The sequence below is a fragment of the Triturus cristatus genome, chromosome 10 (assembly GCF_964204655.1).
Source record: "Triturus cristatus chromosome 10, aTriCri1.1, whole genome shotgun sequence".
Taxonomy (NCBI): Eukaryota; Metazoa; Chordata; class Amphibia; order Caudata; family Salamandridae; genus Triturus; species Triturus cristatus.
Genome location: NC_140593.1, coordinates 1,036,560,210 through 1,036,576,977, shown reverse-complemented (window position 1 = coordinate 1,036,576,977; position 16,768 = coordinate 1,036,560,210). Strand labels below are relative to the sequence as shown.

Genomic DNA, 16,768 nt, shown 5'->3' with positions numbered 1-16,768 from the left:
TGATTTAGACCTCGGTAATGCAACTAAGGAACCAGTTTTGCTATCTGGGAAACGCTGGGAAATGCGGGCTTCACAGGTGTTCTTGAAGTCATGTGCTTTATATGCACCAAAAAAAAATAACTTCAAAGTTGATCCGTGGCTTCAAGTCCGCGTTCATGGAGCCGCAGCTAATTACTGCACACAGAGCCCGAAGATAGTTGTTAGTTCTTTGTCCATAAGCGATTTTAGTAAATGCTCAAAATATATTTGAGTAAATGGGAAACTGGGGACATCACAATGCGCAAATTAAACTCAGTAGCATAAAAATGTAAGTAAGCCGGCTCCATTTATTTACTTCTGGAATAAACATGCAAGTTAGCTCGCTACATATATTTTAGACTGGAATAAAAATGTGCCTTTGCGGGCTCCAATTTTACACAACTTTACCCTTTTCATACCATTCCATATTAACTGCCACTAGAACTCATAATAGAACTACTGCAGAGCAGTTGGGAAAGCAAAAAGGAGCAAGGTAAAAAGTACTTGTCTCCTACATTAAACCAAAAGAAATTCACTTAATAAATACATAAACCAAATTACAGTGCACGCCTGTAATGCAGCAATGCAATGCAACACGCGCAATAAATTATTCTAATTATTTAATTATTCTACGCACTTTATTTTCTTTAATGCTAAATAATAATAACCCACAACCTAACGCTCTACCCACAAATCAGCACTGCAGCAAATTCACAAAAAAAAGCAATATCAACTGAATACCACTTTCATTTACTTACAAAGTTACAAACATGTTTGCTATCACTACATCATAAAAACAATATTTTTTATTGTATATAAGTCTAAAATAACAAACTGCAAACTTTTTGTATAAGTTAACATTTATTAGTTGGATTTACTGTATTAGTTACTGCTTTGATGGTTTCAAATGTTTGCTATGTGGCTTTTGTGTGTATAACAAGTTCTGTTTGAAAGCAATTTCACTCTTGAGGCCCTATAGCTCAGCTAAAATATGCTTGACAATGTATTACAAGGTTACAAACATGGATGCTATCACTTCATCATAAACAATTATTTTTCCATATTGTATATAAGTTTAAATTAACAAAATGCAAACTTTTAATAATGTACCAATTATTAGTTGGATTTACTGTATTACTTACTGTTTTCATGCTTTCAAATGTTTAGATGAAAATAAAAATTTCTACAAAGAAACTAAGTGATCCCATAGCTTTTATTACACACAATTATACCATATAAAAATACTATCACACATTATTTCTAAAAAAAACGCAAACCTCATCAATATGGCGAGACCGATTGGCATTGCCAATGCTTGTTTTTGTTGTTGAAGCTTTGGCAAAGGCAATTGGGCAGGCTTTAACATGATGAGAAGTATTTGTTCATGCAACTCACTTTGCTTATTTTTGCTATGATCAAATACAGCACCAACATTTTCATCCCGAAATAAAGGTAGGAACAATACATGACATACTGATGAATAAGTCATCATCGACAGAGTGCTTTATAAGCGCAGATCGTAAGCCCTACACAATTAGCCTCTGATCACAGACACTAACGAGGGAACAATTCAATATCAGCTACCTTGGATGCATGTCTCTACCTCATATACCTATGGTTATGAGCAGTAAACACAATATAAATGGCAAGATCTGAAAAAAGCCAAGTCACAAAAAAAGCAAACAATAAGCTAACTTTAATCTTTTTTGGACCTAAGCAACCGGTTGATATATGCTACCCATCAGCAGACTATTTAAGACGCATAGACTCAGAAAACGTTTGAGTTAGATGTGTTTCACTGCCATCCTGGGTAGCTGTCCTACCGTGTTAGTTAGGCTTACTGTACATCCAGCGCTAAAAGATAAGCACAATAAATGTGAGTTAAGCATAGATGAAGGAGAACTCAATGGATATGAAAGTCAATGTATGTCTTGTGTCCTTACTTTCAGGAGACAACAGGTTCTATTACATGGGTTCATACTCTTGGTGTACAGACATGTTCTGGTGCTTCTATACGAGACAGAATTAAGGTTTATAAACATGAAAAAGTTGATTTGGTTAGTTTTTCTAGGCTTAGCTACAGCCCAGGAGCTAGTTACTTGGGCAACCTTCCACATGCCAGTCTGTTTATCATCTCAACCTCCCGTTCGTGATATGGGAGGCTGGGTTGGGGAAGAGAGAAATAATGTGTAACAAAGGATGGACTATGTTAAATCCTGTAAACCAGCTGAACATTTATACGATCTCCATCCGGCTCGTTCAATGGCATGATTTGTCTAAGGCTTTGTCCAATTCAGTGGACATAAGATTGTCTTTGTGATGACATCTTGTTACAGATTATTATACAAATGGTTCAATTCCTTACCACCGAATAACATTATCAAGTGGCTGATTTAACAACTTGCTTCTTTAAAAAGGGCAAACACGAATAGGCAGCAAGACAAACCGTTAAATTAATTAGGACTTCCACTTAAAAGATAAACATTGTAAAGGGGTGGAAAAAAGACGCTAGATAGCTGCCTAGACCATTATGAAACATACTATTGTCCAAGTAGGTGTTCAGTTGGCTAACACAAGCAACTGCCAAGAACTGCAATCTGATCACTCTTTAGTGGTGAGCAAACTCAATACTCAAACGAAAGGCATCAAATCCCATATATATGGCTACAATTGGTTGTTCTGGGAAAAATGTCAATATGTACAGGAGAGTTATCTGTATTTTACACGAAGAAAGCGTACAAAAAAATATGGGCATCACCTACTCAACAGGACAATATACCAATGTCGATTCGACATTTAAATTGAAAAGCAGAAGATTTACTGTGGGACGTCAACAATGAGATACCTCAAGGTATCAACTATACTATTCAATTACATGAGCCTGTATCTCATGAATGCAAATATGGATGGGATTTCAATCTGCAATTAAAATGTATCCAATTCAAGTTCAATTATATTATTAAAAATCCCTGCCTGTTTAAAACAGGAGCCAATTAATGTATTGGTCAAATCAAGTAACTTCACAAAATATCAGCGTTCGTGTTAATGGCACGAATATCGATCAACATTAGGGTATTCTGCCAACGCTACCATAGAATTACTTCCCTGCCTTCAACTTGGAGCCTTGATTTGTTCAATCTGAAATACAAATTTTACTGATTACTCCTCGGGAAGGAGAGAATAATTTAAGTGTCCATGCCCTCCCCATTTATAAGTTGTGTGTGGTAAGATGAGGTTGTGGGATGAGATAATTGGATTCAAGATGTTTATGCGGTAAAACGTAAGCAGAAGATCTTGAACTAGATTCTCGCATTGAGAGCCAGTGATTTGTGCTATGTGCTCTGATAGGGCCACTTTTCCATAGCCCTAAACTAATACAAGATACAGCTTTTTTACCCTTTGGAATAGGAGTACACTGCAATAATCGACTGCCCCCAACTACTGGCATCATAACTAATGTTGGTGCAGGGCAGGTGTCAGTATGAGGACACGTCTCAGTCTGTTCAGCTGGTGGAACAGCTACCAACCATAGCACTGATTTGATGGTTGAGGAAAAGTTGGAGTAAAGTACTCTCCCAGAGTTTTTACTCTTTAGGACAGGTGTATGAGCTTGCTGAAAAGTTCCTGAATGGTGGGAGAACACACAAACTATAGACGATCTACATTTAACAACAAAGTTTATGAGCTGTGTTTTGGGCTGTTAAGATGCTGGCTTTTCCTCCCTCGCTTTTCTTACACATTCAAATTTTTCATATTGTTAAGGACTTTGTGAAATGCCTGTAGGAGTATCCTGACAGAATATATACGTGTCATAGGCATACAAAGCACTGGTCACAAAAAACATAAAAAGAGACCAAAATATCTACTGAAAAGAGTATGGGACCAGCAATAGTCCTTTGGGAATCTTCATTAGCTTGTCAGGAGTCATGATTGAATATTTGGGAGTGACTTCACAGAAATAATTGCAATCTCTTTAGGATCATATGGCCAAAGTAAGCTACAGTGAACCACTGGTCTGTAAAATGTCATTACCAATGTCATACAGCTGCCTCTTCCAGCCTTACACCCTCCACACTTGGGAAGGGAAGTGAGAGAGAAGGAGCTGGAGGTTCAAAGATGAAGGGAGGGGAGATGTTTGAGGGAAGCAAATCCTGGAATAATTAAGTGAGGTGCACCTCTATCCCTCCAGCAGAACAGCTCAGTTTAAATAAAAAGTAGGAAGAGTAGGTAAAGTGCATGGATGCAGCAGCAGGACAGCTTCTAGGGATGTCATAATTGGGTGGACTACTCCGGAGCACCTAAACGGTGACCGAAAAAACTCTTCAAAATAAACAATAGTAATTTAAGGCATGTTTCACCTTCTCCACTCCACACCCTCTGCTTTTTGGAAACTGGTTTTAACAAGGTAACTGGGGATAATGCTGGTGAAAAATAATTTAAGTAGGAGAAAATAAACTCCTCTCCCCGACACTTGATCCCCCACTAGTCCTGTATCTTGCCTTTCAAACTGACTGTGCCACATGACACACCAGACTTCACTTGGTGTGCCACTGGTGGGCATCTACATTGCAAAAGTTAAAATATGCATTACTGCATCATGAATCGTCACCTGCAAAGAAATACTTAATGTGATGCGGTGCTGTGTTGTGCTGTTACACATGTGATATGCTCGTGCTGTGCAAACTTATTTTTTTGCTGTGATGAAGCTATGTTGTAAAATTTCCAAAACTAGAGCAATTAAAGGGGGGAGGGGGGGGGGGAATACCTACCGGATGAAGAGAACTTTAATTTATGAAAAGCAAGTAAAGTAGACCTTAGGTGTAAATCCTCAGCTGTTTGCCTTTCCATATGTGTGTTCCAGGTAACATATACTGTTCTCTGATCAAGGAAGGCAGTGGAAAATAAACGCAAATGCTCACAAAACAGGAGATTCAGCTTTGTTACCATGCAGTGAATTTACAAAAAGTTTTCAACTAGTACATAGAACGTGAAAGGCTCTGGGATGATGCTAGTCGTTCTTTGGGAGGCATGCTCCTTTCTGATTTTCTCCTTGGGAGTGGTAAGATCTAGAGTTGCATACTTTGGAACCACAATATCTACTTTTCAATCGCCGCTTCGCCATGTCATCAAATTCTACAATCCCTGGCAAAACGTGCCTGTGGTTTAGTTTCCTTACCTGCCAACAGTGACTCACTTTCAAGCACCAAACTCTTTCACTAGTTTGATACAGTGTTAGGATATTCCTGTTTAGGATAACTATTCTGTCACAATGAGGTATTAAATAGTGCAAGTACACTTTGCAACAATACAAAATGAAGTGATATTGAGCTGCCGTACTTTTAAAAGATTGTACTGCTTCTCAGTCCTTGCCCCTCTATCTCCTCTCGGAGCCTAATTATGCTAGCCCCACAACAATTACCAAAACTATTTGCTCCGTTTGCGGCAAGAACATGGGTTTTAAGGGCCAGGGGGTGAGTGGAGGAACATGAAAGGATGTTAGCCTCCCATATCGACACTATAGACTTCTGTCAACTACGCTGTTGCACCCTCCCCTCTGACACAGATGCTGAGGGAACAGGAAGCGCAAGGGGACTGGTCAGAGGGATGTTGTGAGGTCAGAGAGCAATGTTTTGCACCACTATAGGCTCCTTTGGTTGCTCCAGATGAGCAGTAAATGGACAAAAAACAATAGAGGGCAGAAGACAGTAGGTGAAATTTAGAGGGAGAAACAGACTGGAAAAATGAAGGAAGGATGGGGAGAGGCAGGCAAAGACCGATTTAGCTGGTAGAAAGTATGAGACTTCAGGTTTTGGTTTTCTATCTGGCCCAGGGTCAATCATACCCTGTTTTGGCCTAGCTAGCATTTGCTGAAATTCCCAGCTCCCAACACTACATTTGTTTCCCAAACAATGGGGTGTGGCTACTGGAGTGGTGCCTGTGATCTTTAAAAAAGTGAGGAGCAATTCTTGCCCAGAATTCCACCAAAATTAAATGGTCCATTTTAAAAACCAATTTTTACTTAATTTGCTCAAAACTCATAGGCTGTGAATGGGCACTCATGAAAAATTCAAGTACTTTATGGGGTGCCAAACCAAGGAGCTGGACCCATTTTTTTTTTTCTTCAATATCAGCAATGGGTTTTCCTCTTATATCAAACTCTATGTAATCCTATTCGGCCAGGTCAGGCATTTTGTTTTGAATGCTCCCCCTATTTGAAATGTATCTGTGTCCCCCTAATTCCAGGAATTAGTTACAATAGGACAGTGCCAGAATTTAGCCAATAATGTCATCCATACACCATAGGTGACCCATATGGCAAAAACTACCTCCAGTGTGTCTGGGTCCGCATTGTGTCAACCTTATCCCAACCATATGCCATGGTTGTCCTCCCTATTGCCAGGAATTACACCCAGTATGCCCGCATTTTGCAACTGGTATCCCATATCCCAAGAATTGCTTCCAGGGTTTTACCACAGGTGCCACTTATGTCTATAAATAATCACCTCCAATATGCAAGTGCCAACTTTCAACAATGGTTGGCCCGCAGTTCCAGAAGTACATCCAGTATACGGGTGCCACCCATCTGCCATGGGTGGCTCTCATACCAATAATTACTTCTAGACTGTTGGCATTTTGCCACAGGTATCCCTTATTGCAGCTCCAGCATAGTCTATGTGTAGGCCATAGGCTGAAAATAACCTTCAGTACACAAAGGCCTGCGGCAGACTTATGAGTGCAACACAATTCACTCACTCACTCAGGCTCACACTCACTTCCTGTCACTCGTTCACGTATACATACATTTACATATGCGCACACACACTTGCCAACATTTGAGAGATTTTTTTTGACTTGCGTTTCGCTGTCTGTGCTGGTATGGTTTAGCTCCTCACTTGCTCATGCAGGGACCCTCAGGACAAGTACACAGCTCGTCCTGCCTCCGTCACTGAAGTAAGAAACAGAAAGCTGAAGCCTGCTCAATGCATGAAAGCATCAGCGTTTAGTCTCTTTCAACCATCTCTCATCTTACCAAAGGGTGGGTGGGGTTAGAGAGGATCCTGACTGACCCTACTCTGTGACTAGAAGGGAGAGGGCTGACAGACAAACAGACACTGGCACTGCACAGCTTATGCCTCAACCATTCAGAGATACATGTATGGACAACGGTGCAGTGTGTGAAAAATAGGGTAAAGCTTGTGTGTATGTACCCTGAGTGTAGGGCTGGGACTTTGCCAGCCCTGAACAATCCATTTGCCAGCCATCAGTCAAATTCAATATGCTAGCCTTCTACTCACCTCACAAAACGTCGGCATTTTTTTGTACCAATAATTATTCATTATGGATACACTTAAAAAACAAAAACAAGCGGGGGCAGACAAAAGTGAAGTTGGAGCCCCGTACCCGATAGGGGTGAGCCGCTACTGGCTTTTAAAACAATAGTAAAGCACTTGTGTAAACTACTTGGTGGAATTTTTAATCTGGGTCATAGCAGAAGGCTTAGTTCTCTTCTTCCACAATCACAGAGTATTGTGTATCTGAGCATCAGTATCAACATTATTATATAATGAAGCAATTTACAGATTCAATTTGCTGTTAAATCACTGCCTCAATACAAACAAGTGATGAAAGCTGAGAGGGAAACGGCTCAAAACAATAGGTGCTGCTGCACACCCAGTGCCACAGCAGGTATCAGCACTAGTATGGAGACTACAATATTTACTGAGTAAATGGGCAGTGGACTTTCAGGTACCTAGAACGGGTGCTGCATCCCTTTTAGTAGAGTGGACAGAGTTATTGGGCAGGAGAAAGAAACATCCATGCACCGATTCTTCTGGAAAGATTCTTAGTCAAAAAGCCTAAAATATTGCATTCAAAAAGGGAAAGCTATATAATTATGTAGATAGAAGGGTACTGGGGCAAGAAAACTAGGAGAACTATACTAAGTGGGGTGGAATTATAATAGCCATAAAAGTAAATAAGGGAAGAATATAGGATTTGTTTACCATGTTTAAAAAGTGTCGTGCATAGCAGCAATATACCTTTGTAGTAATAGCAGTGTGAAAATCGAGAGTGAGATCTACGTAGCCATTGTTCAAAGGAGCACAAACTCACATTTTCACAGAGGGAATCTATCATACAATACATTCATTTGACAGTGGGAACAACTGACAAAAACCAGACACTTGGACAAAAATGACTTAGCGGAAGAGGACACTACCAGTGGAGAGTTTGAGAATAGTCTCTACAGAGGGGCTAGAACTCGAAGGTTGATGAGAAAGAATAAAACCAATTCGGATCAAGATGAAACAGAAAAATAAAATGTCCAACTCTTTATGAAGGACAGAGGGGGGACCGCTGCATTAAGAGAAGGGGATTCAAAACTGTTATGACCCTAAACAGAATTCCTGAAACATTAAACATTTAGGAACAGTGCTGTTCAGTAACTTATTTAGTGAAAAGTTTGATAAAGAGCCCACTCGTCGACAGCATATGAGCCGGGTGCAATGGATGGATTAATTGCTTACTGGTACTATGCTGATCTATCATGGATAGTGCTTGTAGTGATGCGCGAGTTAGCAATGACAGAACCCTTTTGGCTCCTGATGGACTCCGTAAAACTGTGACGTAAGTGTTCGAATGTAGGGAAGTGAGTGCAGTTTTAGAATTTTAAGTTCATGGTTACATGTAGAAAAATAAATATACGTGAAATACCAAGCTCTGTGTGTGGACTAGTCATTGGCGGGGACCCAGCATGAGGTGCATCGTTTTCCAGAATCATTTCACTGTTTGGTCAATCTTTCATCTCACAAATTGATTCAAAACTAGACACCATCATGCTGTGACATCAGTGTTATACAGTCAATAGCATAAACAGCAAACACTATCTAAGATCAGCATATTTCACCCAAAAGAATAGATTAATCAATGTCCACATCCAACCTATAATTTTGGATATGTCAGTGCCATGCAGCCCAGTTGCGGTCTACAATTGTATTCAAAGGGTCTTCCTGTTACTCCATGCAGGAAGCTACTATTCCCAGATTGGAGCTACTAAGTAAGCTTTGCTGTACTCCGATCCCACCTAACTATAAAGGATTTGCAGATAATGGACTCCACACAAGATTAAGTGTAGCAGCATACTGCTTCTTGCACTTGCTCACCCAACCCCTGAAAGAGAAGAATAACACTTGTGAAAGGAAATTAATCATTTCAGATAAATTATCAATGCACTCTGCACATCCAAAGTGAGCTATAGGGATTTCTCACCCAGTACACGCTCAACATGAAAAACTGTGAGTATTTTTACCTGGTCAAGGCCGAACTGGAAAGAATTGTTTTGACTGGAACCCAGTATCTGGGAAGAAGACTATGCACTTTAGTATTATTTTAAGCTATGGTTCAAAAACTACCAAGTCCACTAACTGTCTCATTACACAGCAGAGATTACAACCGTTCACACTTGCTACCCATGTTAATGATGTTGCTTTGAAATAAAACCAGACCTTTCAGGGCCATGTAACACTAGAGGATGGTGTTATGAATCAAGTGGGGGAAAGTACCACTGTCCTACAATTCCTAAAACTATAGAGGGACAGGTATAATTTTTTTCAAGACCTGCAAAGGATACTATTGATTGTATGAAGATTTGCACTACTACCCATTGCACCTGGAGGATTGAACTGCTGATACCAAAAGAAAAAGACAACAAGGAAATCAAGTATACTTAAATGGTCAACTTGACATGGCCACATAGTTGCAAATGTAAAAACTACCTCCCTCATATGAACTCGTGCAATGTATTATGAGCATGGTTAATGACACTGGTTTCCCTCCAGGAGTAGAACTGATCTGCTTAGTACCACCCGTATCGGCCCTGGGCTGGCCTGCCCTCCAATGTGCTGTCCAGAGCCACAATTTGCTTGTAGCGGTCAGAAGCATAGGAATGCAGGAAACTGTGCTACTCAAACTAGGAGGTTGGCCGCATCCAGCCATCTGTCCTGAAATCTAAAAAGAGAAAGCAGTTTTGTAGTTATGGTAGCAAGTTTCCAATAAGTTAGATCAAGGTTGGCATACAAAATAGCCCTTGCGAGAGGCTACCATAAATCCATGTGTATGGATTAAGGGCATGGCTGAAACATCCTGCTAGGTAACAGAAGTTCTAGTAGTTTGCGCCACTGTTCAAGGCATCAGGCAAAGATGAACAGGTCATATTGATAGTGAAATAGTTACACTGGGGGCACTGCCTCCCTGAAAGTCATCTTGCTGCAGGTGTGTTTGGTGAGCGATTTATAAAGCATTTAACACTGTCTCGAATCACTTCAGGGTAAGAATGGAAAATGGAAGCTAGGTTGAAGAGGGAACAAGGACTACCCAAAGGATGCAGTGGAATAAGGAACAGAAGATTAAAAGCTATAGGCAGAGCAAACAATGGGCTTTGAAACTTCAGATGTTCAGGTACCATGTGGAGGAGTGCCCCAAAGGAGTCCCAGAATATAGTCTCTTGGATTGCCTAGCATAGTTTGTGCCTCAATTTGCAGAGCGACACTATGTCAAATCTCTGCTGTGAGAAAAGAAATACATTTTCTCACAAGAGGTAAATGAGGAGGTATAAAAGATACATCAATGTCAAAAACCGTAGGTTTGCTGTTGACCTTCTGCATATGTGCCCAAGGAGGCTGACTAGCTGAGCAGGAGCAATGTGGATAGTATCAGGCCTATGCAGGTCTTGATGAGCATGAGCCAAATGCAGTTTACAGCACCCACCTTCGGATATGCACTGCATATGTATTGTTGGGGACCACGATCACTCTCCTGTAGTTACGGTGGACCTCCAGGTTACTTGAGTGCATTTGGTGGCTAAGCTGTTAACTGCCAAAAACGAATGCCACTTCGGTCAGGTATGTTTTGAATAGCATCAGTAAAATGACTGAATCTTGAGGTGCCTCAAATTTGATGCTAGTGACAGATGAAAGAAATGACGAGAGTTAGACGTGGTTGGGTCATTATTTCAACCACTGTAGAGCGAGCCCATCAATTCCTGGCGACTCTGGACGGAAGCAGAGGGCAACGCATGCAGCATTTTAAGCCTTCATAAAATATACTAGCGCAGCTTGAGCATGATCGAAAAGAGTAAGTATTCCATGGCTATGGAGCACAAATTAAGAAATATGTATCCCCTTTCCAACATGAACAAAACAGTGTTTTGCTGAATGCAAAAAAATCTACTGGTGATGTAAGGAGCCTTTTAACCTGGAGAGACAGGCAACAGATGAGTCAAGCAACTGAATAAAACAAGCATTAAAAATGCAGTAGGTCTCACCTTTTATTAAGTTAAAGCCATTTGCTTTGCTATACAATACCATTATCAAAGCAAATGGCTTTAACTTAATCAAAGGCGAGACCTAATGCGTTTTCAATGCTTGTTTAAAATGATATTGCAGCTGGGGTTTGTCTCTTGTCAGGTGGGGCGGGAGCTGGCGTGCTTGAGGGGGTGAAATGGGAACCGGAAAGGACCACTTTTGCGATGGGGAATGGGGGGGCTCGTTAGAGGGTACTGAAAAGGGGGCGGCACTCAGAGTAAGAGACGGGGGTACGGAGTGGTTGTGCAAGGAGGCGGGGATTCGAAGACCGACGGGTTGCCGGCAAGGGAAACCGTGGCTGGGGCGGGAAGCCGGAGTAGAAGGGAGCTGCACCCCAACGGCACCTGGAACAAGACACCTCAGACATGGCGTCATTTCCAGGACGGGCACAGCTCCCGCGCCAATTTCCAATCATTCCCAGTTTTCTGTTTACTTTTCCTCTCTATAAGGAGTGGAGCAGAAGTTTTACATCCACATAGCAGGAAAGTGCCTGCACCTTGTCAACACTTTATACCGACTGAAACTTAAACCTCGACAAAAGCACAAAGGTACATTCCAGAAAAACCTTCCTATTAAACACACTTGAATTTGACGCTCCACTCACTCCCCCTTTAACACGGGTAACGCACAGCACGTTGTTTTCAAACTTAATCCCTCCTCCTGCCCCGTCATAAAACAATGTAACTGCGTTTAGAGCCCTCCACAAAATAATCTCACCCTTCTCTCAAGAAAAACACCTGCCTGACATCTGAAAACGGACTTCTCCCTGTACTCGTCTCGCACCTTATTTCAGTCATCCACCATACCCCCTTCTCGCTCACCTCTGGAACCGTGGCCTCACGGCCCCGACGTCCCAAAACCCCTCTCTTCTCGCCCATGGCTACCAGACACATGGGGCTGTGCTATAGCACACCTGTGCCCGGCAAGCTGCAGGAGGCCCAGAGCCATAGCGAGCGTATCGACCGGGAGATATATGAGCATGCCAAGGAGGAGCTCAAAGTGCTGCGGATCCTACTGCTGGTGAGTGGGGCAGCCGAAGGGGGGAGGGAGGGGCAGCTTGTGGTGGATACACATGGGAGACTCAGGTGGAGGCACTGGGAAATAACAAGCCCGGCGGTCGGCGGAGCGTGGCACGCGCGCGCTTGGGGGCGTGTGCGTCTGCGCTTCTCAGAAGCGCGTCCACAGACCCCGATCGCTACGCGTGCCCCGGTCTGTCTCCCTTGAGAGGCATCACGGTAACAATAGTTCTCGTTGGCGGCAGCGCTTCGCGCTGCAACGCCAGCGAGACCTAAAAAGGAGAAAAATCATTGTTGCAGTCTACCATCCGTCCATCATCTCTAGAGCTTCAAACATCTGAAAATGTGTGTCTCTCTATTGATGCCCAACTTACAAAGAAAAAGAAGTATAATTTTGTGGCTTTCTTCTGTTTTTGTCAATTAAAAAGGGTCCAGCAAACACATCTCCTTTACTTCTAAAGCTCAAGTTATAAATTAAGTCCCCCTTTCAGATTAGACTACTGTATCACCTTATATTGGGAGGGGTTGGAAGAAAAACAGGCCTTAACAATGCATATTTTAGAGGCAGATAGCCAATGAAGAGAGCATAGATGAATAGAGATTGACTGGTTATTAAGGCCAAGAGTCAAATATGCTAATACGATTTGAATGTGTTGCAAAGGCTTAAGAGAGTAAGCAAGAAAATTGACAAACTGCATTACAGTAGTCTAAGCACGAGAGGAGGAGTGCCTGACCTATGGATTTTTAGAAGACCACACAGGAAGTATAGGCAAGAGCTTTTTGTTACTGCTCACAGAAAAACAAGAAGGGAGTTTATTGATGTGATGATAGTAACTTGTTTCTGTAATGCTTCATACTGCACTTATGCTCCAAGTTCTGTAAACAGGTGTTCCTATTACAACAAGTATTGGCAAAGCAAATAGGTCTTGCCTATGTGAGAGCTATTGACTTCACCGATATTTTTAAGCCACATTGTGGAGCAGCACAGCTGCTGTGCAGCATGGCTAAAAGTTAAAAAAAAAAGTGTTATGACGTGGCCAACACTGGCAGAGTCAAGACCCCTCTTCCCACCCCTCCCCCCATGGCGGGTGGGATAGAAAACAGCAGGGATGTTAGGAGGAACAGGCAAGACAGACAATGGGACGGAGTGCGGGAGGGAATGAGCAAGAACAGGAAAAGAAAGAAAAAAAAGCAGCACGCCCAGTGCTGGCCACGTCATAGCGCTTTTTCTTATGGCAGGTGTGAGCAACACAGACAACAGAAAGGTCGGGCGGATGGCACGAAGCAAAATGGACAAGTGTGGAGGTAGAAGGAAGAAGTAACATAACGGAGGGTCAGAAGGGAAAGAAGCAGCATGGACGAGTGTGATAGGAGGGAGAAGTAGTAGGACAAGGACAGGGGAAGACGAAAAGAAAAAAATAACACCTCAATCACAGCATGCGCAGCAGAAGGACACTAATCAAGACGAAGCAATCAGTCCTGGATTCATGTGCCACACCAAAGAAGGGGGAAGTGAAGCCAGCACACGCTGGTCAATTAGGAGGGAGTAAAGTGACAATGGAGCAAACTAATGATAAGCAATGTGCGGGCTCCAAGCCTGTAGTGGTATACAATATCTCTTGCAAGAGTCAGTGATTGCATGCATGTCTTAGGCGAGACCTAAAAATTAATTAAACACAATTTACAGACATTGGAAGGATGAAGTTTGAGCTTGCCTTGTGGAGATTCTAACCTGCCCTTCTGAGAAGAGATCCTTCAATGGAATGAGCCATCCTGCCAGCTATGATCAGTTCAGTCTAATCTCCCCACTCAAAACCATAGGTGCCAAATCCACAACCCACCTTTTGGGTTGAAGAAAAAAAATTCTCCCTCCACTACCAACACAAAGTGTTTTGGAAGAAGTACTCAATCACATAACAAAAGCAAGAGAGAAAGATCTTAGGGGAGAACCCCCTAGTCTAAAGCAAATAGGAATATTAAACGGATTACTGGGAACGCACGCGACCAGGAGGCCAGGGCTGGTCTCAACTATATTATCAGCTCCTCTACATTTTCACTTTGATTGGACGAGGCCTACTGTTTAAACGTAGCCACAGCAGGCATTAAAATAGTTATTGCGTGCAAAACCGGGCAATAGTTGCCAGCATAAGTGGCTCCTGTGTAAACGTGTAACATAGCTAATGGCACAGTCAAAAGTAAAAGAAGATTATCGTAGCGAACCTTCAAAACTAATGTTAGGCAGCAGCAAACATGTGTCGAAAAATGACAGCAGGCCTATACACCAAAATTAGTAAATTAAGAGAAGTGCAATAGTCCAATACAATTAAAAAATATAGAACCCTAAAAACAAGCATATGGTTTTGTTCCACTCATGTGCACAGTTGTTAAGTGCCCCAACTCAAGTGCGACTTCCTCCAGTATAGACTCTTGTAGCTATATAAGTTTTCCTTCTAGGTCTTGTGGTTCTACCGTTATCATAAGAGGCTTAAAAAGATTGCAAATGCTGGTGACCTAAAACCCAGGCCTGCCTGCGTATATATTTAAACAAAAAACATAAGTTGTGTAGTTAACCAAGACGAAGGAAAATATAATTATTCTGAAAGGGTCAAAATGCCGTTGACACGAGTAAAAAGATTGACAAAGTTTCTTGCTTTTTGCAGATACAATTATTGCACTATTGTATCCATAACGGTTTGTACTTTTGATTGTCAGAATTTATATTGGTTTTGAATAAACTTGGTCTGGCTGAACCGTGTTACATACTGGTTGAGTTATTATTGCCCCTTCTAAATGTTTGAAATATTGTTTTTTGGGATTTAGTCCGCACAGAAATCTCATACCCATATATCGATGTTTAAAATGAGTTCTATGTGAACGTTTTCCCTCAAGGCTTGCCTGCATGTGTATCACAAAACACAGGCCTCTGTGGCTTCGCATGCAAGTAAGCTGCAGAAGTCTCTATATATGCCCAGGTGAAGTATTTGCATCAAAGAACATATGGTGCCTACCCACACACTTCCTTCCCCTCGAAATAAATCACTCACAACATGTTAGACTGAAAAAGTTTCGCTCCTCTGCCAGGTGTCAGTAGCTAATCAGGTCCTTCTATATATTGGCATTCAAGTCATTTAAGTCCTGCCTTTATAAAGGGGAATAGATTACACGTTGTGGAATGCAAAGAACGAAAAACAAATCAAGGAAAGGATCAGATGAAACAACTTGAAGCCTCTGAGACGTCACTCAGTGTCCATCAAAGTGAGCTACCATAATGCCTACTACTGGGCCAATAAACTACATTCAGCCAGGTCTCCCCTGATGCCCATTAGGCCGTCTGCTTGCTGCCAGCACAAGTCCATATACGATTGCCGCTTTGTGCGCATCAATGCCTGCATGCTTCTAGTTCTCTGAACAGATGTCTATGTATTTGTGGAAATAGGCAACTGTTGGTGGTCTGTGTGCATGCATCATGTGTACCCTATGTTGTGTACCTCTGCACAAACACTATCAGGCTTTCTTGACGTCTAGTCCACACTCTGTTATGGAGTTCTCAGATCCCCTCTAGTTGTCAAGGAAGGAGTCAGGAGTCTGTCCAGTATGATTAACGCACACTGAGTGTAATGGATAATGGGCCAGGGAGCGGGGCGCTACGGGAACCACATGAAGGGTCTGCTTCCAGAAAACAGCAGGAATCTCAATTTATATATAAACTAGCACCCAATCTCCTTCCCAGTCCAAGAAAAGACAAGGTAAACATTTTAACATGATCCACTCACCACCAGCCCCCTTGCACTGCTCAGACACTTATGGTTATTGTACTCTAAGCGAGGGTTGCTCGGCTGCAGACAGGGCCCTGTAGTTAAATTACAGACGTAGGATCCAGGGCACCTGGGTTAGAATTCCTGCTGCACCACTTGATCATACCGTGTGATCTCCCACTGTCTCCCCATGCCTCAGGTGGTGGTGATCCCTTGGCGCCAAACCATTTTCAGCACTTTGAAGTACCATATTTACTACACAACAATTCAATAACTGAGGGGGGGAGCAGTAGCAATATAAAGAATGTGCATCGCTTCTGCACTCGACCTAGCAGCTTTGTAGCGCTGTAAAAAAATTTAAGGTAACTTACCTGCACTATATCCAGTACCGTCCCGGCAGCTACAGTCCGGAACCCGGCAAGCAGGAAAGGAAAGAGCACTTGCAGGCCAATGGAGAAAGAAGTCTCTTTCAGAGTTTCACTGGGACTAGGGTCCTGGTCCCTGCTGAGGTCATGGCTCTCCATGCTCTGGCTGCCGTTCTCCAGCAGGGCGTCATCTTCGCACGTGGCGTTTTTTATTTTTTATTTATTTAATGCGTTTTTATATAGCGCGGACTTTA

At 42.2% G+C, this 16,768-nt stretch overlaps 1 protein-coding gene across 2 annotated transcripts in view; it reads right to left on the bottom strand.

Annotated features, from left to right (window-relative positions):
- Positions 1 to 16,768, bottom strand: part of LDAF1 (lipid droplet assembly factor 1) — a 136,610-nt gene that overhangs the window by 21,743 nt on the left and 98,099 nt on the right. The window lies entirely within an intron of this gene.